General features: G+C 45.7%; 1 pseudogene; it reads right to left on the bottom strand.

The window, feature by feature from the left end:
- Positions 1-9,384, bottom strand: part of LOC125519394 — an 85,639-nt pseudogene extending 76,255 nt beyond the window's left edge.
- Positions 9,385-26,149: the final 16,765 nt, after the last annotated feature.

Here is a 26,149-nt window from a genome sequence, read left to right as displayed (position 1 = left end):
CTCAACAAAGTGACGCCATGTCTAGCGCAGGTCGGCAGCCGTGGAGTAATATTACCGGACTGGTTTGACACCAGCATGATGTTGAAGATCATGTTCAAAAGATCTTACAGTTAGTGGGATGTGTTGGGGACCAAAACACAATAGCCCATACAAAACATCCTTCAAAAGGGATGTCTGAAATCCTGTTCATAAAAAAGATGAACTCGGGCCGGATTTGTTTTCGCGCAGAAAACAGATCCGAAAAGTGATGCACTAATCGGAAGGTTCCCGGAGTTTAGACGGTCGGATGGAGCCGAAATTTTGAGAGGTGGTAGATATAGGAATTCCCTAGCCGATCAAAGGTTGGATCTTCCATAGGACGTCCGAGCTAGAAGCTGGACACCACGCCCTAAACTCATCCAAATTCTCGTCCAGATTTGACAGGGCTCCGGTATATCGTGGATTGCCAGAGATTCCTCCATCGGAACTCGATGAAATTTTCCAGGGTTGTTGCAGACTCAATTCCGCACAATTCCACCAAAGCGATCGTCAAAGCGATACTCGAGGCGGTGGTGGTGGCAGATACGAGTTCGCTGTCCAGAAAAACAGCACGGTCGCTTGAGGGCAATGTTGACGTTGAGCCCCCGAGCTCCATAGATGATTCCTCCGTAATCTTGATAGAGATCGGAGTTGATGTTTGATGAAGGCCCTCGTCCGGACATGGTGATCCGAACACAGGGCGCAATTCTTGGTCGAACCAAGGTGACCAGTCGAGCTGGTGACGAAGATGCCGAAGTCGCAGTTGATCTGCAGGCGAGCCATCGATCCTTCTGTCGATCACACAGCGGAACTCTCAATGAAAGCACCAATGTCGGTGTCAAAACCGGCGGATCTCGGGTAGGGGGTCCCGAATTGTGCGTCTAGGCCGGATGGTAACAGGAGACAGGGAACACTTTGTTTTACCCAGGTTCGGGCCCTCTCGATGGAGGTAATACCCACTAGTAGAAAAGGGGGCTTTGGTCCAGGCCGGGTAAGCCCATTATTCCCGGTTCAGTCCAGAACCGGGACCAATGGGTGCATTTATCCCGGTTCGTGCGGCTAAGGCATTAGTCCCGGTTCACCTGGGCCCTTTAGTCCTGGTTCGTGCCACGAACCGGGACTAAAGGGTGCGATGCCCATTGGTCCCGCTTGGTGGCACCAACCGGTACTAAAGGTTAGACCTTTAGTCCCGGTTGGTGCCACCAACCGGGACTAATGGGCTTTGAGGCAATAGTACCGGTTCATGGCACGAACCGGTACTAAAGGTCCCATTTTCAAACCCCCCCCCCCCCCCCCCCCCCCCCCCCCCCGCCCCCCGTGGACCGCCTTTTCAGTTTTAGAAAAAACAAAAGAAAATGATGGAAATGTCAATAAAAATAAAATAAGTTTCCCATGTGATATGTGGTCTAGTTGTTGGGAAAATATATAAATATGAATTTCGACTTTATTTACAAAATCTCTCAAGAATTTGTAAAATGGGCATAACTTTTGCATACGAACTCGGATTAAAAAGTTTTTTATATGAAAAATCATCTACTCGAAAAGTTACATCCGATGGAGACCGCCTATGGCCTGTTTGCAAATTTGTAGAATCCTCAAATTCCAAAAGGAAAAAAAGTTATGCTCAAATTTCAGTTTTTTTAAATTTTCAGTAAATCTGGTCAAACTATGGACAAACTACTTATTCAAGAAGTATTAGTGTTACTAAATAATTATTCAAGAATATTAGTGTTATTAAATAATTATTTCACCTTTTTTGAATTTTGGTCAAATCTGGTCAAACTATGGTCAAACTGTGCTCAAACAATGGTCAAACTACTTATTCAAGAAATATTAGTGTTACTAAAAAATTATTGTTTTTTAGAACAATAGTTTTAAACTCAAACAGTGAAATATGTGACTTCATGCTCAAGCTAAATTCCTGAGGGTTAATAGGATTGACATCTTACTATTGTCAGGAAAACAACAAGTGCAGACTTGGGAACGAGGGAGAATAGAACCCGGAAGTTAAGCGTACTCAGGCTGGAGTAGTGAGAGGATGGGTGACCGTTCGGGAAGTTAGATGATTTGTAATGATGAGGGGTGATTAGAGATTAAATTGAGCAGTGATGAGGGGTGATTAGAGATTAGAGGTTAAAATAATTCAGAAATTGGAAAATAAAAAAATTCAAAAAAAAATTCAAAAAAAAATCAGAAAATTTCCTTTAGTACCGGTTGGTGTTACCAACCGGGACTAAAGGTGGACCGGCCACGTGGAGGGCCTTTAGTCCCGGTTCTGGATTGAACCGGGACTAAAGGCCCTTTTTCTACCAGTGACCCTACTCCTGCTTGATTAATATTGATGATATGGGTAGTACAAGAGTAGATCTACCACGAGATCAAGGAGGCTAAACCCTAAAAGCTAGCCGATGGTATGATTGTTGTATATATTGTATATTGACTAGCCTGGCCTCGGTTTATATAATGCACCGGAGGCCTAGGATAACAAGAGTCCTAGCCGAATACGCCGGTGGGGAGAAGTCCTTGTCTTGATCGCCAAGTCTTGTGGAATCTTCCTTGTATGCGGTAGCCGTCCGAACTGGCCCATGAGTATATGGCCACGGGGGTCCTCGGCCCAATCTAATAGATCGGGAGACGACGTGGTGAGTACCCCCTAGTGCAGGACACCGTCACATATCATGGCAACTTCAATGTAAACATCATGGCAATTCATATGCAATAGACATGGAAACTTTTAATCCAAAAAAAATTCATCAAAACATATCAACATGGGATCTAGTTTCAAAGATCTCATCGCGAGGGATTTAATGGTGAAAACGGATTTTCAATGGGATTTTTTGTTTAAGAGATAAAACATTTTAAAAACTGAAAATCCAAAAAGATTCCTACATGCATGCATGCGATGACGTGGCAATCTGTTTACATTAGAGACCCAAAATATATCATTTCATGTACCTCAAAGCCCGTCAGTAGACTCATAAATGCTTCATGTAATCAGCTTTCGGCGGACGAAATTCTTTCCATCACCGTACCCATCAACGTACGGTGTTCTTCTGAGATGGCCGCTCGCTCCAACAGCTCCCTCAGAACGTCTGACCGCATACCAGACGGTGCCAGACTCTTCTGTTTGCTCTCTTCAAGAGCCGGACACTGGGGACTTCGGGTGACTATGGGATTATCTTCTGGCCTCACCAGATCCGGAGAGGCCCTCCGTGACGACACTTCAAGGTCGCCCGCTTCTTGAGCGGGGGAGTCCGTGGGAGGCATTTCGCTCTCCATCATCTCCGGAAGAAGGTCCCCCGAAGACGAGCTCAGCTGAGAAGGGCTAAGATCCGAACTGCAAGGTATATACTTCGGTTATTTTTCTCAGAAGAAAGGTAGTATACCTTCACTATTAAAGTTTTTTGTTTTTGATCACTTACGGCTCGTTGGAGAGCTGGTCCCCGTGCGGACTTTGTGCGGCAAGAGCACCCCCTGAGGCAGGACCCTCTGTTGGAGACTTCTTCTCCCGTTTGGAGGCCTCGGTTTCCGGATCCTCAGAGGCAGTCCTCTTCCTCCCCCGTAGCGGGAGAAGGCCAGAATATTCTCCTTGGTTATCCTCCCTTGAGGAGGCGCTCGTTCCCTCGGTTGGAACTGGCAGCGATTGGGGCCTGCTGGCGCCCGTATTATCCCCCCCCCCCCCCCCCCATCTTCCTTCGAGGGCTCCGGGCAAGGTGCGCGCTCGAGCATCTTTTCCAGTACCGGATTTTCCAAACCCTCAGGAAGGGGGGCCGAACACCAAATCATCTTCGCCTTGGTTAGCCAGTCCTGGCCGAACACCGAATCATCTTCTCAGAAATGACATCATAATAAATAAAGGACGGTGTGTTCGGCTTGAGGATTACTTGTTCGGCGGTGCGATTGCTACTCAGGCCCACGTCCTCGGTAGTGTCCGGACACTCTGTTTGAGGTCCGAAGAATGACTTGTACATCTCCTCGTGCGTCAGGCCGAGGAAACTTTGAATAGCGCGCGGTCCTTCGGGGTTGAACTCCCACAAGCGAAGGGGCCGACGTTTGCAAGGCTGGACTCGACGAACCAGCATGACTTGCATCACCATAACCAAATTAAAATCTCCCTCGAAGAGATATTGAATGCGGCTTTGCAGTATGGGCAGGTCCTTCGCTGGACCCCAGCTCAGCCCTCTGCTAATCCATGACATTAGTTGTGGTGGGGGGCCCGAGCGGAAAAAACGGGGGAAGCCACCCACTTGGCACTTCTGGGAGCTGTGATGTAGAACCACTCCTGTTGCCATAATCCGGACACCTCTGGAAAGGAACCTTTTGGCCACAGAGCTCCCGCAATCTTGCTTATTAATGTTCCTCCGCATGTTGCGTGCTGTCCCTCGATTGTCTTCAGCTTCACGTCAAAGGTCTTGAGCCATAGATCGAAGTGGGGGTAATGCAGAGGAAGGCCTCACACACGACGATAAATGCCGAGATGTGAAGAAAGGAGTCTGGGGCTAGATCGTGGAAGTCTAGCCCGTAGTAAAACATCAAACCCCTTACAAAGGGATCCACAGCGAGGCCTAGACCTCGGAGGAAATGGGAGATGAACACGACATCTTCGTTGCGTTCAGGAGTAGGGACGACCTGCCCTCGGGCAGGCAGCCGATGCGAAACCTCGGCGGTCAGGTATCTGGCCTCCCTCAACTTCTTGATATCCTCTTCCGTAACGGAGGAGGGCATCCATCGGCCTTGAAGGCTGGATCCGGACATGATTGAAGATCCGGAGCACCTGACCTGGACTTTGGGTGTTAGAACTCGTGGCGGGGGAAGGGTTCGGTTGAGCACGAGAGGGAAAAAGCGAAAACCTTGTCCCTTTATAAAGAGGGTGAATATCAAGCGTCCTCTCCATGGCCGTTTGGACTTGCCTATAATCTAGGAGTCCTAGACACGGTTGGGTTACCCACGACCGTATTAATGAGAATCCCGTAATTAGGGGAACACGATCTCTGCTTTGACAAGACGTGTCAAGAAACCGCCTTGCGTTATGTGTGGAGCTGGTTGAAGAAAAACGGTTCAAATAAGCACCGGGCCATGGCATGATGTCATGTTGCCAAAACAAGTCAGCAAATTGGATTTGTGGAAATATTATTCTCTCTACGGTGGTATGTGGAACTTATTTTGCAGGGTTGGACACTATCCTTATATTCAAATTCTTCTGTGGTGTATTTGGAGGAGGAACCCACCTTGCAATGCCGAAGACAATACTGCGTGCCGGACTCATCGTCATTGAAAGCCTGGTTCAGGGGCTACTGTGGGAGTCCTGGATTGGGGGGTCTCCGGACAGCCGGACTGTATCCATTGGCCGGACTGTTAGACTATGAAGATACAAGATTGAAGACTTCGTCTCGTGTCCGGATGGGACCCTACTTGACGTGGAAGGTAAGCTAGGCAATACGGATATGTGTATCTCCCCCTTTGTAACCGACCTTGTGTAACCCTAACCTCTCTGGTGTCTATATAAACCGGAGGGTTTTAGTCCATAGGACACAACAACTACAACAGACAATCATACCATAGGCTAGCTTTTAGGGTTTAGCCTCTCTGATCTTGTGGTAGATCTACTCTTGTACTACCCATATCATCAATATTAAATAAGCAAGACGTAGGGTTTTACCTCCATCAAGAGGGCCCGAACCTGGGTAAAACATTGTGTCCCCTGCCTCCTATTACCATCCGGCCTAGACGCACAGTTCGGGACCCCCTACCCGAGATCGGCCGGTTTTGACACCGACAGGAACTCTAAGTCGTTTTCGTTGGTGGGATGGATACACCTCCCAAAATGTTTTTATCTGTAAGTTTTTTGCTTTGAGCTCTAGCACCTCTACAAATCCCTACTTCCCTCTACAAAGGGCATTTCTTTTACTTTATGCAATTTTTATTTTGAATCTGAGTCTTCATCTTCTCTTATAAAAGCACCAACTAGGAGGCAATATGATCGTACTTGAGTATTGGGTGTAGCTAATATGCGAGTGTGTTTCATGAATGGATCAATGATTGAGCATAATGAGCTAGGGATAACTTATTTTAGCATTGATATTTTGAAAGACGTGGTTGCTTGTTGATATGCTTGAGTATTTAAATTATCATGTCAAAAATAGACTATTGCTTTGAACGATATAAAAGTCCAAATGTCCATGCTATAAAGAAAACAAATATGATATGACACGATAGGTAACATTCCACATCAAAAATTCTGTTTTTATTACTTACCTACTAGAAGACAAGTAGGAGTTAAGCTTGGGGATGCTGATACGTCTCCAACGTATCTATAATTTTTGATTGTTCCATGTTGTTATATTATCAACCTTGGATGTTTTATAATAATTTTATAGTCATTTTATATCATTTTTTGGTACTAACCTATTGACATAGTGCCAAGTGCCAAGTGCTAGTTGCTGTTTTTTTCATGTTTTTTACATCATAGAAAATCAATACCAAATGGAGTCCAAATGCCACGAAACTTTACATAGATTTTTTATGGACCAGAAGACACGTAATGGGCCCTGGCTGCGCCTGGGGGTGCTCCGAGGAGAGCACAACCCACCAGGGCACGCAGGAGGCCCAGGCGCGCCCTGGTGGGTTGTGCCCACCTCTGGTGCCCCCCGGACCACCTCTTTGCTCTATAAATACCCCAATATTCCCAAAACCCTAGGGGAGTCGACGCAATATTCCTCCAGCCGTCGAAAAGTCCAGAACCACCAGATCCAATCTAGACACCGTCTCGGATGGGGTTCACCACCTTCATTGGTGCCTCTCCGATGATGCGTGAGTAGTTCTTTGTAGACCTTCGGGTCCGTAGTTAGTAGCTAGATGGCTTCCTCTCTCTCTCTGAATTCTTAATACAATGGTCTCTTGGAGATCCATATGATGTAACTCTTTTGCGGTGTGTTTGTTGGGATCGATGAACTTTGAGTTTATGATCAGATCTATCTTTTTAAATCCATGAAAGTATTTGAGTTTCTTTGATCTCTTGTATGCATGATCTCTTATAGCCTCGTATTTCTTCTCCGATATTTGGGTTTTGTTTGGCCAACTTGATCTATTTATCTTGCAATGGGAAGAGGTGTTTGGTAGTGGGTCCGATCTTACGGTGCTTGATCCCAGTAACAGAAAGGGAACCGACACGTATGTATCATTGTTACAAGGATAAAACGATGGGGTCTATCTCTACATAGATAGATCTTGTCTACATCATGTCATCGTTCTTATTGCATTACTCCGTTTCTCCATGAACTTAACACACTAGATGCATGCTGGATAGCGGTCGATGGAGTAATAGTAGTAGACGCAGGCAGGAGTCGGTCTACTAATCTTGGACGTGATGCCTATGTAATGATCATTGCCTAGATATCGGCATGATTATTTTAAGTTCTATCAATTGCCCAACAGTAATTTGTTCGCCCACCGTTTGCTATTTTTCTCGAGAGAAGCCACTAGTGAAACCTACGGCCCCCGGGTCTCTTTCTCATATTATTTGCCTTTGCGATCTATTTTCCTTTGCTTTTATTTTCAGATCTATTAAACTAATTAAAAACACAAAAATACCTTGTTGCAATTTATTCTTATTTATTTTATTTGGCGTTCGATCTATCAATCTACTACAATTTATCTCATGTCCGTTTGCCTATCTTGAGGCATCGTACCCGGAAGGGATTGACAACCCCTTTAACACGTCGGGTTGTGAGTATTTGTTATCTGTGTGCAGGTGTTGTTTACGTTGTGTTGCTTGGTTCTTCTACTGGTTCGATAACCTTGGTTTCACATCTGAGGGAAATACCTACTTCTGTTGTGCTGCATCATCCCTTACTCTTTGGGGAAATACCGACGTAGCTTCAAGCCGCATCAGGGAGATGCCGCGTGAAGCTCGAGTCCTGTGCGGTCTGATCTAGCGTGCGCGGACGGGGTGGACGGAGTCGCGACCTGGTCAGCGCACGGGATTTGCGCCCCCTCGGGATCAGATGTGGGGGATACGCCGCTTTGGCCCGACAAGGTGGGGCGCCAGCGCTGGCGAAGCCAGCTGCGAGTCTGGGACCTTGCTAAGCACGGCCAGATCTCGACAGGTTGAGGGGGCAGGTGAGGGACAGGCCGAGGGGAAAGGAGCGGCAGTTGGTGGCCCCGCGGGGTCGTCCTCGAGCTGGGAGGCCACCGGATTTGAAATTTCGGGGGGTCCAGAGCAGCAGAAGCCACCGGCGAGTCGCCAGCTGTCCCTGACGAGCCTGGCTGCGCGTCCACGAGGGCGCCATCAGGGCATGTACAATGCATAGCCTCAAGGTGATGCCTCGCATGCCATGTAGGATCGGATATGACGTAAAGTAGGTTCGGATAGGGAAGCGGGATCCTCTCCAAGAGGCGGGTGCTTGAAGAGAAAAAGTGTGGTCCGATGACAAAAGATGAAAAGGTTGGAGTGAAAGTAGAGATGCATGTGTACTAGAGTCTTTATTTTCTATTTTTTAATAAGGCCTACTAATGATAGCTTGCATTGGGGAGAAAAAAATAAATGTAGGTGTCTCAAATTACTTTTTGTCATGAAGCATATGTATCAATATGCCACCATTGTACATGCCCTCAGCCCTGCAGCCCTGGCCCATCGGCAAAGCATGCCTAGCTTTCCTTTTACCCTTTCCTTTTCTGGCGCGATGACGACGGCGTGAGGCTCCATGCTGACTAGACTACGACAACATGCCTTTCCGAGGCTGGGTGGCCGTATGCGCTGCCGCACCGGGCGGAGCAGGCCAGCCCATCGCCATGGCTACACCGTCCGCATGGGAGGTTTAGTCTTCGGTGCGCCAACTGAGGCAGTCCACCACCATGCCATCAGGGCGGCCGGCGGGCTGCATCTCCGTGCGTCTGTGCTTGCGGTCGTGACGGTGAGCGCGACCAGGGCCATGGCCTGGCCCATCGTCGTTGCCATTGCCGGCGCCTCTTCAGGGGAAGGGCTGCGCGGGCGGCGTGGGGCAGAGTTGGGCACGTCGACCTGGCGCGGGCGGCGCGAGGCGGAGCTGGCCACGTCGACCTGGCGCGGGCGACGGCGGCGGTTCCTGCGCCTTGGCTACTGGAACCCGTCTGCATCGACCACGCTGGCGCTGGAGACGTGGTGCATCTTGGAGCGGGGCCGAACCGGCTCCTGGCAGGCTGCCGTGGTGGTGCCGCCGCGCGTCCAGGGGCAGGGGGTGCCGAGGGAGCCACGGAGCGGCTCGCGACCTCGCAGTAGGAGCGTGCGGAGGAGTCGCTCCCTGAGTCGAGCCAGCGGTCGCCGGAGGACACGCGCTCGTCGGAGAGGGTCACGCCGTGGTTAGCAGGTTCGGCGTTGGGGGACGCCATGGCAGGGCTAGAGGACTGGGGGAGGGAGGTTGAGGTGGGCTCTGTGTTTTGATTTTCGTTTTGTATTTTTTTTCGCCCCTGACCGGGATGGCCGAATTTCGGCCATTTCAAATATTTCGGTAAAATCTCGGACAAAATTGCAGAAACAAAATTTGAATTTTTGGATAAAATTTGTCCGAGATTCAGCAGAATTTCGGCGGAAATTTGAGCAAAATCTGAATCAAATAGGGCATAATTATAGCAGCACAACAGTCCTTAATCTAAAATAGCACAAGAAAAGCAGAGCCGCATGGCCAAATTGCTGAAGAACCAAAACTGCATACATACTTCAAGTAGGAAGATATAAAAGCATCCAGAATTAAGATTCAATCAAGCGGCCGCCCACCATGCTGCTGCCGCTGCTCCATGCTCCTGCCTCCATTGAACTGGTCAGCTCGCGCTCCACCAGCTCCTTTGCCGCATCCGTCGAGCACCATGCCTCAATCTTGGAGAAGCAACGCACATGTAGTGGATGGGGTGGAGGCGAGGAGACGTGGAGGAGGGCAGGAGGGTAGGACCGCCTTGGCCGAAGAAGCCGCCATTGTGTGAGATGTGCCCTGTGCGCAGCGGCGGCGCCACACACAGGAGGATCGAGAGGAAAGGGATATTCTAGGGTTAGGGCGTGTGGGCTCGTGGTTTTCTCTCGGTCGAAGCCTAACAGAAACGCTCTAGAAGCTGGGCCGGGCCGCAAAATTCAAATTGGGCCAAAATTTTCGGCCGAAAGGGCCATGTACGGGGCCATGGCGAGATGGCCGAAATTCGGCCGAAATTAGTTTTTTTCGGCCGAAAATCAAATCACAGGGTGGGCTACCGGCGGGGATTTGACGGCGGCGAGGCTGGGAAGCTACGCGGTGCTAGGCGGGAGAGGAGGGGCGGGGCGAGAGCTCTAAATAATACATCAAATAAAATAACTGAAATGCAAATGCATATTCTCTAGGAGGAGTTTGTCTATGTATTTTAATTTTGTAATGTTTATTCTTCAGTATCTCAATTCTAGTTTCAGTCTTGTAGTTGATTCAGTCTTTTAAGGCATCGGTTTTTCTTATTTGTGTGTCTTCCTCAGTTTTGTCTTCATAATGTAGCTTTAGTCCTTGTTGATTTTTGTCAGTTTAGAATTTATTGGTTTCTATTCTAGTGATTCTTACTCCTTTCCATTCATCTGTGTTTATTTTCTCTTCAGTCATTAGATCCATTATCATTGATTAGTTTTTTCTGTCATTTCCTTTAGTTCACTTGTCATTCATCCATTAGTTTCTCAAATTTTGTTTGTGTGCTAGTTGTCATCAGGCTTCAGACATTGATTATTATTTAGCAGTGTTTTCAGTCATCAGCATCCATGTATTCTCTATTATCAGCCTCCATGATTCCAGTGATTACTCTTCAATTTTTCAGTTTGTCCATGATAATTTTTTCAGTGATTTATTATGGAAATTAAAGATGACTGGTCAGTGTTTCAGTTTTTAGCTTTCAGTTTCAATCATCTTCATTGTAGGTTTCTTTCAGTTTTTCAGAGTTTTCTTCAGTTTAGATATTTATTTCTCAGTTTGTTTTGGTGGTAGGCATTTTTTTTAGTGTCATTCCTCAGTCTACCAGGTTTCTTCAATATATATGTCCTTAAGTTTTCTCCAGTTATTGATTTATGTATTTCATGGTTAGGTTCAGTGACATTTTCAGTCTTATTCAGGTTTCAGTCATTTGTAGCTTTCTCCTCTCTTTTTTGTGAGTAATCTGTAGCTTTCTCCTGGTACTCATTTCTTCAGTGGTAGGTTAGTTTGCTAGTTTAGCATTCATTCAGTTTTTAGTCTATCTATATTTTCTCATTTCACTTCTTTAGCCTTCATATTTATTTCCTCACTTCCTTTTTTCCAGATGGTCGTATAGCATTCAGCAAGGATGGCTGGGAGGAATTCACGGAGGAGAACGAACTAAAATAGGTTGGCCGAGTGGTGCTAATCACTGTTAGGAATAGTGCATTGGACAATCTAGAAATGATGGTTGTCGTCAACCTGATTTAAGATTACCATCAGTGTTAATGCTCTAGTTTTTGTCGTTGTTATCTATGTCTTACTGATGTCAGCTGTCTATGTCGCTCCGCGGGATGGACGAACTATGTGTCTTCTCTCGTTTATAGGTATCTTTTGTTTGGTTATGTATGGCACTGTCAAGAACAATTTAATATGGGGCCTGAAAACCTTTTAAATGCTAGTCTATTTGGTTAGTGTTCAGCTTTAACATGAAGGCTTTGTGTTTAGTTTTTATCAGTACTAGCAAACATGCCCGTGCATTGCAACGGAGGAGAAAGAAATATCACATAACCATTTAGCCTAATAGTAAGTATGGCTATTGATAGTTTGAGACTAAATAGAAGGTTACCCTTGAAGTGTGGATGATGAGTATGACAATGCTTGCCAAGAAAGCACCCACTCTTCCGTTTTCCGGTTTATCTTCCCTCGTTCATCTTTCTTCATTATTTGTTCATCCGTTGCAATAGCACAGAATCAATGACCATTGTTTTTGCTGCTCCTTTCTCTATTCTTCCCCCGTTGAATTGTTCTCTTCTCTCCTTGTCTCTTCCCCAGCCCCAACACACTACCAGAGAGTTATAAGATAGCACGTGCACCTTGTACTCAACAAGTGAATCTCAGGATCCAGACCAAAATAGATCTGTCATGTGTCGACCAGTCCACATTAGCCAAATTCATACTATCTATTTTTATTTTAAAATGTGAGAAGAAAATATAAGGCAGAGATATAGCAAGAGAAAAAGCAAGGAGTTTGAATGAAGTGCGGACTCACCTTGCACATATGATTTTTTTTTTCTCTTGTAGTTACTATCATCTTGCAGTAGTGTTGCCAACTTGCCATGCTCGGTCTGACTCAAAATCACAAAGGAACTAAATATCCATGACGCTAGGCTTGAGAAGAGCATACGAACTCGATCTAGAGCAGCAACAGGTACGAGGGCTCGTGATATGTCATAGGAAAAAACTAATATTGTTCAAGCTTTGGCACCAAATATCTAAATTGCCCAATGCAATTGAAACCACGATAATGAATAGCATTGTGGAAGAAGTGCATCGTGGGTTTACTTGATGTCTAGGCAACCCACGTAAGAAAGGTGCGCCGTGAACCCGTGCATCTAGTGTTGGAGTGCGGGTGCGGCAGGCAAGCGTCCGTTGTCTTGTTGCACTATCCGCTATTCCGCTGGGGATGTCTCATCCGGTCCACCAGAAGAAGAAGGGCTATACCTCCCTGCTCGACCTCCAGAAGTGCAACAACCGCCTCCAGAAGTTGCCGTTACGGCTTCTGGGTTTTGCTGGGTAAAACAATAGTGGTACGGGCTTGAGTTTTTTTTTATACTCACGGGAGAAGGAGGGGCTAGTCCTGCTGCGAAACACGAACATGGATCCGGAGTTACCAAAGGAAATTTTCTAACCAACAGATCGATAGGTAGTTTTTAAATGATAGATAGGTGATCTCCAACCTTCTGCTCGGGCTCTAGCTCTCTCAGCTCGTCTGTTTCACTCCTCCTGCAGCTCCTGTAGAACAAGCAGCTGACGATGATCTCAAGGACGACGCAGGGCATGTGGATGTAGACTAATCGAGAAGGCCTCGACAGCCTCCCGGCCGTCCGGTGCGACACCACCCGGAGGTGAAATAGCACATCCACCCCCGACATGCCCAGGTTGGTAGGCAGCGCCAGTGCCAGCATGGTGGGCATGTGGCCCCTGATGAGGACACACGCTCTCAGCACCGCGGCATGCCCGGTGCATCGCTCCTCCATGGCTGGCACCACGACGGCGAGGTTGCAAAGACCGTGGCGACGCCGAGAGCTCTGGTGTGGACGCGCGGGAGGTGAAGCTAAGGTCGGCAGTGTTGGAAATTCTCTCATAGGATCGATCACATCAAATACGATGAACACACGCACACACAAAACTTATAGCCAAGGGCCCTTGTCGTGCCCTTGTTTTCCTCTTTATTGCTTTTCTCCTTTTCTCTCCTTGATACAATAAACTCACGCAATAATAGTTGTGCATATATATATGCACCAACCGACCCAGGACCTCAAACCGACTTGTACTTGTTCTGCACTCTGAACCGAACACGACTAGTACTTTTACTCTGACACAAACTAAGCCACGTTGCCTTTTCCTAATCTAACACACCCTTACTAAACTTAGCTACCCAAACCTACTAGCACATGGACTAGTACTATATATATCTGACTCAACACAACTATTATCACATACATGACCACTTAGTAGTAAATTCATCAAAACTAAACTGGGTATTGTTTGAATTACCTAATAATCACCCCCTAATCCAAACATCCGATTCTTTACTTACCAAACGCGCAGACAACCATCTCTTCAGCTTGTCACGCCGGTTGCCTCCGGTGACGCGACTAACCGGACCACAACTTCTCTCTTCATGGCCACCACTTCACCACCATCTTTTCTTTTTCATACTGACTTGCAGACTGGAACCAACGATTATTCGGACTACCAGTCACGCTGACACATCTTAGCGTGCTACATGCCGACTAAACGCATAGCCTCATGCAGGAACTCGACTTAACTGGTGCGCGTCCACCTTTACATTGATCTTCATCCTCACATCGGTTTCTTTTTGCACATGGGGAGACACATCTTTTCACCCGTCACACCTTCACATCTTTTTTTTTGTCGTTGGTGACGCAACTTACCAAACGACACCTCCTATCCAACAGCAACACAACTCGTCATATACGTGCAACTAATCTCCACCGTATATGAACTCGCTGGAACTCCACCACCACGAATGGAAACTCAAGGCACGAATTCCTTTTTCCGCCCGCTCTCACCCGCAATTCTCCTCCGCCAGTGACGCATCTCAACTGCAGCAGAAGACTCACACACTTGAACTCTTGGACGCTCCTTACAAGAACTCATGTGCACACACCTTGACGACAGCTCGCAACTTTGTCGCCTCTTCCTCGCACCCCCCAACGATGATCTCAATGATTTCCTCGGTGTTGCAACTTCGACGTCTCCATAACCATCAATGATCACCAACGCATTGTCGACGACAGCCTGTCGCCCTCCTCCTGGTTGTTCTGCCGAACGACAATCACATGTCGCCTCGCTTGCGACGGCATCGTCACCGCCTTCTCGTCGTCCATCCGTGGAACGACTACCGCCCGATCCTCCACGTCGTTGCTCCACCAAGCGACCGTATCGCCCGCTCTTTCCTCGTTGTTGCACCACCCAACGACTATATCACCCGCCCCTCGTCGCTGCACCACCCAGCGACTATATCGCCCGCCCCGAGGCGCTAGTCGGGTCGCCACCCTGGGGCAAGCGCGGCTTGAAATCAACCTTGCTCTGATGCCAATTGTTGGAAATTCTCCTACAGGATCGATCACATCAAATACGATGAACACACGCACACACAAAACTTATAGCCAAGGGCCCTTGTCGTGCCTTTGTTTTCCTTTTTATTGCTTTTCTCCTTTTTTCTCCTTGATACAATAAACTCATGCAATAGTTGTGCATATATATATGCACCAACCAACCCAGGACCTCAAACCGACTTTTACTTGTTCTGCACTCCGAACCAAACATGACTAGTACTTTTACTTTAACACAAACTAAGCCACGTTGCCTTTTCTTAATCTAAATACCCGGCAACGCTGATCACACCTTTACTAAACTTAGCTACCCAAACCTACTAGCACACGGACTAGTACTATATATATGTGACTCAACACAACTATTATCATATACGTGACCACTTAGTAGTAAATCCATCAAAACTAAACTGGGTATTGTTTGAATTACCTAACAGGCAGCGCCGAAGATCAGGGACGTGAACATGGTCTGGACAACTTGCCGTTGAGCAGCGCGAAGGGGGACGGCGGGAACCACGCCAGCGTTGAACATCCTGCGGATCCACGATGAAACGCCACGTAGCAGCGCCCCCGACAACGGCGACGACGGCGGAACCCCACCACATGGAACATCCTCCAGACCCGCAATGACACACCGCGTATATAGCAACATCGCCAACGACAACGACGTCACCGCTGCCACCACGGCCTGGGACATGAGTACGGCCACCGAAAACGGATCAGTTTTCTGTCTACTATTTGGTTCAGGCACGCCACGCATATAAAGGAGAACTCACAACCAAATAGTGTACGTGCAGCCCGGCAACATATGGCAATTGCAGTAGAGTCCAAACCGTGTACGTGCATATGTCGATTGGAGTAGAGTCCTGGCTCAAAAGGTTGATGTGTTCCATCTACGTGTTTTCCTTATGTAAATCTACTTTTAAATAAAAAGGTAGATAAATCTCATCCACCAATCTTTATCGTTAACACAAAATCAACGAATATAAAGAGTTAACGTATGGAGAACTATGAAAGCCTCGGTCCTTTATTATTAGATAAAGATAAAGATTTTGGATTTTTTTTTAGATCGACCATTTTTTCAATGCTGGGAGTAACTTTTCAATTATTTGAAATTCAGTATTCAGTATACTATCAAATTCAGTTATGTCGGTAAGATCCAACTCCTCAGACATTGTGTTTGATGGAAGTGTTTTTGTCCAGCTTTCAGTGTTTTGCATTTTTTTCATTATTGTTCGGAGTTGTTTGGTGTGGGTCTTCAGTAAGTTTCAAAGCAGTAACCACATTTCTGCCACTAGCATTCATCATCTTTCTATTTTTTCTGAAAACAAATGGGATTATCTCCTGTCACTAGTACTCCCTCCGTTTCATAATGTAGTGTATATAGATTTTTTAAGAAGTCAAACTTTGACCAATTTTATGAAGAAAACTATTTATGTCTACAATACCAAATATGTGAATTATGAAACTAAGTCTTATGATAATTCTAATGATATATGTTTGGCATTCTAGATGTAAATATTTTTCTTCACAAACTTGATCAAAGTTTGTGACATTTGACTTTTCCATCGGTATTGTTTTACTTCTTTGGTTGTATCCTTATTTAGCCATTCTTTTGACTTTGGTTTTATTCGTCTATCAGTCTAGTGTCTGAAGTCGTAGGTGTCAAATTCAATTAACAGTTTTGTGTTCAGTGTTAGGTGTCGTTTTCAGTTTCGTCAGTTTTCAGTTCTGTCAGCTAACGGCATTCTCCGTTAGGTCTGCTTCGGTTATCCCCTTTCTTTCGACAGAAAGGAACGCATAGAGTGGTGCAAAATGAGGCGGCCATTCTATAGGAGCAGCGAGGTGGGAACTCGGATGTGGGCGGCGGCGGCGCAACTCCACATATTCAGTAAAGTCATCCTCCCCCTCTTCTTGTGATCTTGATTTGATTCATATCCGACTCTTCTAATTCAACCAGAGTTATGTACCCACTTTGCAATGTGACTAAGAAAACCGCAGACCTCATTGGTTAGCATTTAAGTAGATAAGTTGCAAAGTGATTGGTCTTTTCCGATGAAAATGAAAACCATGGTGGTTGAGGCCCTGTGGCCTTGTCGGTCGACCAGCCACATATCGTAGAGTACCCTCACCTCTGTGACTTCGGTCTTGAGCATGATGTCGACAGCCACACAGTGTTTGTTATCCTCCGTATGATCATCTAGGTAGAAGCGGACGCACCAGTCCTAGCCGCTGACGGCGAAGGTAGCGGACTCAATGGACTTGCCGACGCCAAAGCCCCTGTTCAGTTTGTACCCGTCAATCTTGAAGAAGTGCGTCATGTGCGCAGTCTCCAGGGCGCAGGTCGAGGCCATCCTCGTTAGTAAGATCTTAGGCGCGGCCATCGTGGCCTCTAGGTGGGGTAGAAACTAAGCGCGGCGGGGACGGTGGCGGTGATGGGTGCCATCGGGAAGGGGAACGGGCGACGGGGCGAGTCGGAAGGCAAAAGTTGAAGGAAATATGTCCTAGAGGCAATAATAAAGTTATTATTTATTTCCTTATTTCATGATAAATGTTTATTATTCATGCTAGAATTGTATTAACCGGAAACATAATACATGTGTGAATACATAGACAAACAGAGTGTCACTAGTATGCCTCTACTTGACTAGCTCGTTAATCAAAGATGGTTATGTTTCCTAACCATGGACAAAGAGTTGTTATTTGATTAACGGGATCACATCATTAGGAGAATGATGTGATTGACATGACCCATTCCATTAGCTTAGCACCCGATCATTTAGTATGTTGCTATTGCTTTCTTCATGACTTATACATGTTCCTATGACTATGAGATTATGCAACTCCCGTTTGCCGGAGGAACACTTTGTGTGCTACCAAACGTCACAACGTAACTGGGTGATTATAAAGGAGCTCTACAGGTGTCTCCAAAGGTACATGTTGGGTTGGCGTATTTCAAGATTAGGATTTGTCACTCCGATTGTCGGAGAGGTATCTCTGGGCCCTCTCGGTAATGCACATCACATAAGCCTTGCAAGCATTGCAACTAATGAGTTAGTTGCGAGATGATGTATTACGGAACGAGTAAAGAGACTTGCCGGTAACGAGATTGAACTAGGTATTGAGATACCGACGATCGAATCTCGGGCAAGTAACATACCGATGACAAAGGGAACAACGTATGTTGTTATGCGGTCTGACCGATAAAGATCTTCGTAGAATATGTAGGAGCCAATATGGGCATCCAGGTCCCGCTATTGGTTATTGACCAGAGACGTGTCTCGGTCATGTCTACATTGTTCTCGAACCGTAGGGTCCGCATGCTTAACGTTACGATGACAGTTATTATGAGTTTATGCATTTTGATGTACCGAAGTTAGTTCGGAGTCCCGGATGTGATCACGGACATGACGAGGAGTCTCGAAATGATCGAGACATAAAGATTGATATATTGGAAGCCTACATTTGGACATCGGATTCATTCCGGGTGAAATCGGGATTTTACCGGAGTACCGGGGGGTTACCGGAACCCCCCCTGGGGTTAATGGGCCTACATGGGCCATAAGGGAGAAGAGAGGGGCCGGCTAGGGAAGGCCACGTGCCCCCTCCCCCCTAGTCCGAATAGGACAAGGAAGGGGGAGGCGGCGCCCCCCTTTCCTCTTCTCCCTCCCCTTTCCCTTCTCCAACAAGGCAAGAGAGGGGGGAGTCCTACTCTCGGTGGGAGTAGGACTCCTCCAGGCACACCCCTTGGGGCCGGCCGCACCTCCCCCTCCCTCCTTTATATACGGGGGCAAGGGGTCACCCTAGAACACACAAGTTGATCCTCGTGATCGTTCCTTAGCCGTGTGCAGTGCCCCCTTCCACCATATTCCACCTCGATCATATCGTTGCGGTGCTTAGGCGAAGCCCTGCGACGGTAGAACATCAAGATCGTCACCACGCCGTCGTGCTGACGGAACTCCTCCCCGACGCTTTACTGGATCGGAGCCCGGGGATCGTCATCGAGCTGAACGTGTGCCAAGAACTCGGAGGTGCCGGAGTAACGGTTGGATCGGTCGAACCGTGAAGACGTACGACTACATCAACCACGTTGTGCTAACGCTTCCGTTGTCGATCTACAAGGGTACGTAGATCACACTCTCCCCTCTTGTTGCTATACATCACCATGATCTTGTGTGTGCGTAGGAATTTTTTTGAAATTACTACGTTCCCCAACAGTGGCATCCGAGCCTAGGTTTTATGTGTTGATGTTATATGCACGAGTAGAACACAAGTGAGTTGTGGGCGATATAAGTCATACTGCTTACCAGCATGTCACACTTTGGTTCGGCGGTATTGTTGGACGAAGCGGCCCAGACCAACATTACGCGAGACCGGTTCTCCCGACGTGGTTTGCACAAAGGTGGCTAGCGGGTGACAGTTTCTCCAACTTTAGTTGAACCAAGTGTGGCTACGCCCGGTCCTTGCGAAGGTTAAAACAGCACCAACTTGACAAACTATCATTGTGGTTTTGATGCGTAGGTAAGATTGGTTCTTGCTTAAGCCCGTAGCAGCCACGTAAAACTTGCAAACAACAAAGTAGAGGACGTCTAACTTGTTTTTGCAGGGCATGTTGTGATGTGATATGGTCAAGACATGATGCTAAGTTTTATTGTATGAGATGATCATGTTTTTTAACCGAGTTATCGGCAACTGGCAGGAGCCATATGGTTGTCTCTTTATTGTATGCAATGCAATCGCCCTGTAATGCTTTACTTTATCACTAAGCGGTAGCGATAGTCGTAGAAGCATAAGATTGGCGAGACGACAACGATGCTACGATGGAGATCAAGGTGTCGTGCCGGTGACGATGGTGATCATGATGGTGCTTCGGAGATGGAGATCACAAGCACAAGATGATGATGGCCATATCATATCACTTATATTGATTGCATGTGATGTTTATCTTTTTTGCATCTTATCTTGCTTTGATTAATGGTAGCATTATAAGATGATCTCTCACTAATTATCAAGAAGTGTTCTCCCAGAGTATGCACTGTTGCCAAAGTTCGTCGTGCCCAGACACCACGTGATGATCGGGTGTGATAAGCTCTACGTCCATATACAACGGGTGCAAGCCAGTTTTGCACACGCAGAATACTCAGGTTAAACTTGACGGGCCTAGCATATGCAGATATGGCCTCGGAACACGGAGACCGAAAGGTCGAGCGTGAATCATATAGTAGATATGATCAACATAACGATGTTCACCATTGAAAACTACTCAATTTCACGTGATGATCGGTTATGGTTTAGTTGATTTGGATCACGTGATCACTTAGAGGATTAGAGGGATGTCTATCTAAGTGGGACTTCTTAAGTAATATGATTAATTGAACTTAAATTTATCATGAACTTAGTCCTGGTAGTATTTTGCAAAATTATGTTATAGATCAATAGCTCGCGTTGTTGCTTCCCTGTGTTTATTTTGATATGTTCCTAGAGAAATTGTGTTGAAAGATGTTAGTAGCAATGATGCGGATTGGATCCGTGATCTGAGGTTTATCCTCATTGCTGCACAGAAGAATTATGTCCTTGATGCACCGCTAGGTGACGGACCTATTGCAGGAGCAGATGCAGACATTATAAACGTTTGGCTAGCTCAATATGATGACTACTTGATAGTTTAGTGCACCATGCTTAATGGCTTAGAATCGGGACTTCAAAGACGTTTTGAACATCATGGAGCATATGAGATGTTCCAGGAGTTGAAGTTAATATTTCAAGCAAATACCCGAGTTGAGAGATATGAAAGTCTCCAACAAGTTCTATAGCTAAAAGATGGAGGAGAATCGCTCAACTAGTGAGCATGTGCCCAGATTGTCTGAGTACAACAATCGCTTGAATCAAGTGGGAGTTAATCTTCCAGATAAGATAGTGATTGACAGAATTCTCTAGTCACCATCACCAAGTTAGTAGAACTTTGTGATGAACTATGATATGCAAGGGATAACGGAAACGATTCCCAAGCTCTTCGTAATGCGGAAATTGACGAAGGTAGAAATCGAAAAAAACATCAAGTGTTGATGGTAGACAAGACCACTAGTTTCAAGAAAAGGGCATAGGGAAGAAGGGGAACTTCAAAAAGAACAGCAAGCAAGTTGCTGCTCAAGTGAAGAAGCCCAAGTCTGGTCCTAAGTCTGAGACTAAGTGTTTCTACTTCAAAGGGACTGGTCACTGGAAGCAGAACTACCCCAAGTGATTGGCAGATAAGAAGGATGGCAAAGTGAACATAAGTATATTTGATATACATGTTATTGATGTGTACTTTACTAGTGTTTATAGCAACCCCTCAGTATTTGATACTTGTTCAGTTGCTAAGATTAGTAACTCGAAACGGGAGTTGCAGAATAAACAGAGACTAGTTAAGGGTAAAGTGACGATGTGTGTTGGAAGTGGTTCCAAGATTGATATGATCATCATCGCACACTCCCTATACTTTCGGGATTAGTGTTGAACCTGAATAAGTGTTATTTGGTGTTTGCGTTAAGCATGAATATGATTTGATCGTGTTTATTGTAATACGGTTATTCATTTAAGTAAGAGAATAAATTGTTGTTCTTTTTACATGAATAAAACCTTATATGGTTACACACCCAATGAAAATAGTTCGTTGGATCTCGATCGTAGTGATACACATAATCATAATATTGAAACCAAAAGATGCAAAGTTAATAATGATAGTGCAACTTATTTGTAGCACTGCCGTTTAGGTCATATTGGTGTAAAGCGCATGAAGAAACTCCATGCTGATGGGATTTTGGAATCACTTGATTATGAATCACTTGATGCTTGCGAACCTTGCCTCATGGGCAAGATGACTAAGACTCCGTTCTCCGGAGCGAGCAACTGACTTATTGGAAATAATACATACTGATGTATGCGGTCCGATGGGTGTTAAGGCTCACGGCAAGTATCGTTATTTTCTGAACTTCATAGATGATTCGAGCAGATATGGGTATATCTACTTGATGAAACATAAGTCTGAAACATTTGAAAAGTTCAAAGAATTTCAGAGTGAAGTGGAAAATCATCGTGACAAGAAAATAAAGTTTCTACGATCTGATCGCGGAGACAAATATTTGAGTTACGAGTTTGGTCTTCAATTAAAACAATGTGGAATAGTTTCACAAACTCATGCCACATGGAACACCACAGCATAATGGTGTGTCCGAACGTCATAACCATACTTTATTGGATATAGTGCAATCTATGATGTCTCTTACCGATCTACCACTATCGTTTTGGGGTTATGCATTAGAGACAGCTGCATTCACGTTAAATAGGGTACCATCTAAGTCCGTTGAGACGACACAATCTGAACTGTGGTTTTGCAAGAAACCAAAGTTGTCGTTTCTTAAAGTTTGGGGTTGTGATGCTTATATGAAAAAGTTTCATCCTAATAAGCTCAAACCCAAATCGGAGAAATATGTCTTCATAGGATACCCAAAGGAGACTGTTGGGTACACCTTCTATCACAAATCCGAAGGCAAGACTTTTGTTGTTAAATTCGGAGTTTTTCTAGAGAAGGAGTTTCTCTCGAAAGAAGTGAGTGGGAGGAAAGTAGAACTTGATGAGGTAACTGTACCTGCTCCCTTATTGGAAAGTAGTTCATCACAGAAATCTGTTCCTGTGACTACTACACCAATTAGTGAGGAAGCTAATGATGATGATCATGTAACTTCAGATCAAGTTACTACCAAATCTCGTAGGTAAACCAGAGTGAGATCCGCACCAGAGTGGTACGGTAATCCTGTTCTGGAAGTCACGTTACTAGACCATGACGAACTTGCGAACTATGAGGAAGTGATGATGAGCCCAGATTCCGCGAAATGGTTTGAGGCCATGAAATCTGAGATATGATCCATGTATGAGAACAAAGTATGGACTTTGGTTGACTTGCCCGATGATCGGCAAGCCATAGAAAATAAATGGATCTTCAAGAGGAAGACGGACGCTGATAGTAGTGTTACTATCTACAAAGCTAGAATTGTCGCAAAAGGTTTTCGACAAGTTCAAGGTGTTGACTACGATGAGATTTTCTCACTCGTATCTATGCTTAAGTCTGTCCGAATCATGTTAGCAATTGCCGCATTTTATGAAATCTGGCAAATGGATAAACAAAACTTTATTCCTTAATGGATTTACTAAAGAAGAGTTGTATACGATGCAACTAGAAGGTTTTGTCGATCCTAAAGGTGTTAACTAAATATGCAAGCTCCAGCGATCCATCTATGGACTGGTGCAAGAATCTCGGAGTTGGAATATACACTTTGATAAGTTGATCAAAGCATATAGTTTTATACAGACTTGCGGTGAAGCCTGTATTTTCAAGAAAGTGAGTGGGAGCACTACAACATTTCTGATAAGTATATGTGAATGACATATTGTTGATCGAAAATAATGTAGAATTATTCTGCAAAGCATAAAGGAGTGTTTGAAAGGAGTTTTTCAAAGAAAGACCTCGGTGAAGCTGCTTACATATTGAGTATCAAGATCTATAGAGATAGATCAAGACACTTGATAAGTTTTTTCAATGAGTAGATACCTTGACAAGATTTTGAAGTAGTTCAAAATGGAACAGTCAAAGAAAAGGTTTCTTGCCTGTGTTACAAGGTGTGAAGTTGAGTAAGACTCAAAGCCCAACCACGGCAGAAGATAGAAAGAGAATGAAAGTCATTCCCTATGCCTCAGTCATAGGTTCTATAAAGTATGCCATGCTGTATACCAGATCTATTGTATGCCCTACCACTGAGTTTGGCAAGGGAGTACGATAGTGATCTAGGGGTAGATCACTGGACAGCGGTCAAAATTATCCTTAGTGGAATAAGGATGTGTTTCTCGATTATGGAAGTGAAAAAACGTTCGTCGTAGAGGGTTACGCCGATGCAAGTTTTGACACTAATCTAGATGACTCTAAATCTCGGTCTAGATACATATTGAAAGTGGGAGCAATTAGTTAGAGTAGCTCCATGCAGAGCATTGTTGACATAGAAATTTGCAAAATACATGCGGATCTGAATGTGGCAGACCCGTTGACTAAGATTCTCTCACAAGCAAAACATGATCACACCTTAGTACTCCTTGGGTGTTAATCACATAGCGATGTGAACTAGATTACTGAATCTAGTAAACCCTTTGGGTGTTGGTCACATGGCGATGTGAACTATGGGTGTTAATCACATGATGATGTGAACTATCGATGTTATTCACATGGTGATGTGATCTAGATTATTGACTCTAGTGCAAGTGGGAGACTGAAGGAAATATGCCCTAGAGGCAATAATAAAGTTATTATTTATTTCCTTATTTCATGATAAATTTTTATTATTCATGCTAGAATTGTATTAACCGGAAACATAATACATGTGTGAATACATAGACAAACAGAGTGTCACTAGTATGCCTCTACCTGACTAGCTCGTTAATCAAAGATGGTTATGTTTCCTAACCATGGACAAAGAGTTGTTATTTGATTAACGGGGTCACATCATTAGGAGAATGATGTGATTGACATGACCCATTCCATTAGCTTAGCACCCGATCGTTTAGTATGTTGCTATTGCTTTCTTATACATGTTCCTATGACTATGTGATTATGCAACTCCCGTTTGCCGGAGGAACACTTTGTGTGCTACCAAACGTCACAACGTAACTGGGTGATTATAAAGGAGCTCTACAGGTGTCTCCAAAGGTACATGTTGGGTTGGCGTATTTCGAGATTAGGATTTGTCACTCCGATTGTCGGAGAGGTATCTCTGGGCCCTCTCGGTAATGCACATCACATAAGCCTTGCAAGCATTGCAACTAATGAGTTAGTTACGAGATGATGTATTACGGAATGAGTAAAGAGACTTGCCGATAACGAGATTGAACTAGGTATTGAGATACCGACGATCGAATCTCGGGCAAGTAACATACCGATGACAAAGGGAACAACTTATGTTGTTATGCGGTCTGACCGATAAAGATCTTCGTAGAATATGTAGGAGCCAATATGGGCATCCAGGTCCCGCTATTGGTTATTGACCAGAGACGTGTCTCGGTCATGTCTACATTGTTCTCGAACCGTAGGGTCCGCATGCTTAACGTTACGATGACAGTTATTATGAGTTTATGCATTTTGATGTACCGAAGTTAGTTCGGAGTCCCGGATGTGATCACGGACATGACGAGGAGTCTCGAAATGATCGAGACATAAAGATTGATATATTGGAAGCCTACATTTGGACATCGGATTCATTCCGGGTGAAATCGGGATTTTACCGGAGTACCGGGGGGTTACCGGAACCCCCCCTGGGGTTAATGGGCCTACATGGGCCATAAGGGAGAAGAGAGGGGCCGGCTAGGGAAGGCCACGTGCCCCCTCCCCCCTAGTCCGAATAGGACAAGGAAGGGGGAGGCGGCGCCCCCCTTTCCTCTTCTCCCTCCCCTTTCCCTTCTCCAACAAGGCAAGAGAGGGGGGAGTCCTACTCTCGGTGGGAGTAGGACTCCTCCAGGCACACCCCTTGGGGCCGGCCGCACCTCCCCCTCCCTCCTTTATATACGGGGGCAAGGGGTCACCCTAGAACACACAAGTTGATCCTCGTGATCGTTCCTTAGCCGTGTGCGGTGCCCCCTTCCACCATATTCCACCTCGATCATATCGTTGCGGTGCTTAGGCGAAGCCCTGCGACGGTAGAACATCAAGATCGTCACCACGCCGTCGTGCTGACGGAACTCCTCCCTGACGCTTTGCTGGATCGGAGCCCGGGGATCGTCATCGAGCTGAACGTGTGCCAAGAACTCGGAGGTGCCGGAGTAACGGTGCTTGGATCGGTCGAACCGTGAAGACGTACGACTAGATCAACCACGTTGTGCTAACGCTTCCGTTGTCGATCTACAAGGGTACGTAGATCACACTCTCCCCTCTTGTTGCTATACATCACCATGATCTTGCGTGTGCGTAGGAAATTTTTTGAAATTACTACGTTCCCCAACAAAAGTAGCATGGTGGGTGGTGGGAACAATCAACGACAAGTTGGCAAAAAAGAATTTTGCAATGACTGTCGCACGAGAAGGGACAGAGATATATGGTGAAATTGTTCAGCCCAACTTTTCCATGACGGATTCCAATTCCAGCTTACCAAAAAAATCTCTTCGTTTGGAAGCTAAAGTTGATGGATCTCCAATTTCTCGTGGACAAAGTTGCAAGCAAGTTATCAAAGTATGATGGCCAAAACATCACCACCATTGGATGTATGGCTCTTGTCAAGTCCGTGATCATATCCCAAGTGGTCTACCCCACCACCCCATTGG

This window comes from Triticum urartu, chromosome 7, assembly GCF_003073215.2.
Source record: "Triticum urartu cultivar G1812 chromosome 7, Tu2.1, whole genome shotgun sequence".
NCBI classification, from domain to species: domain Eukaryota; kingdom Viridiplantae; phylum Streptophyta; class Magnoliopsida; order Poales; family Poaceae; genus Triticum; species Triticum urartu.
This window is presented reverse-complemented; position numbering and strand designations above follow the sequence as displayed.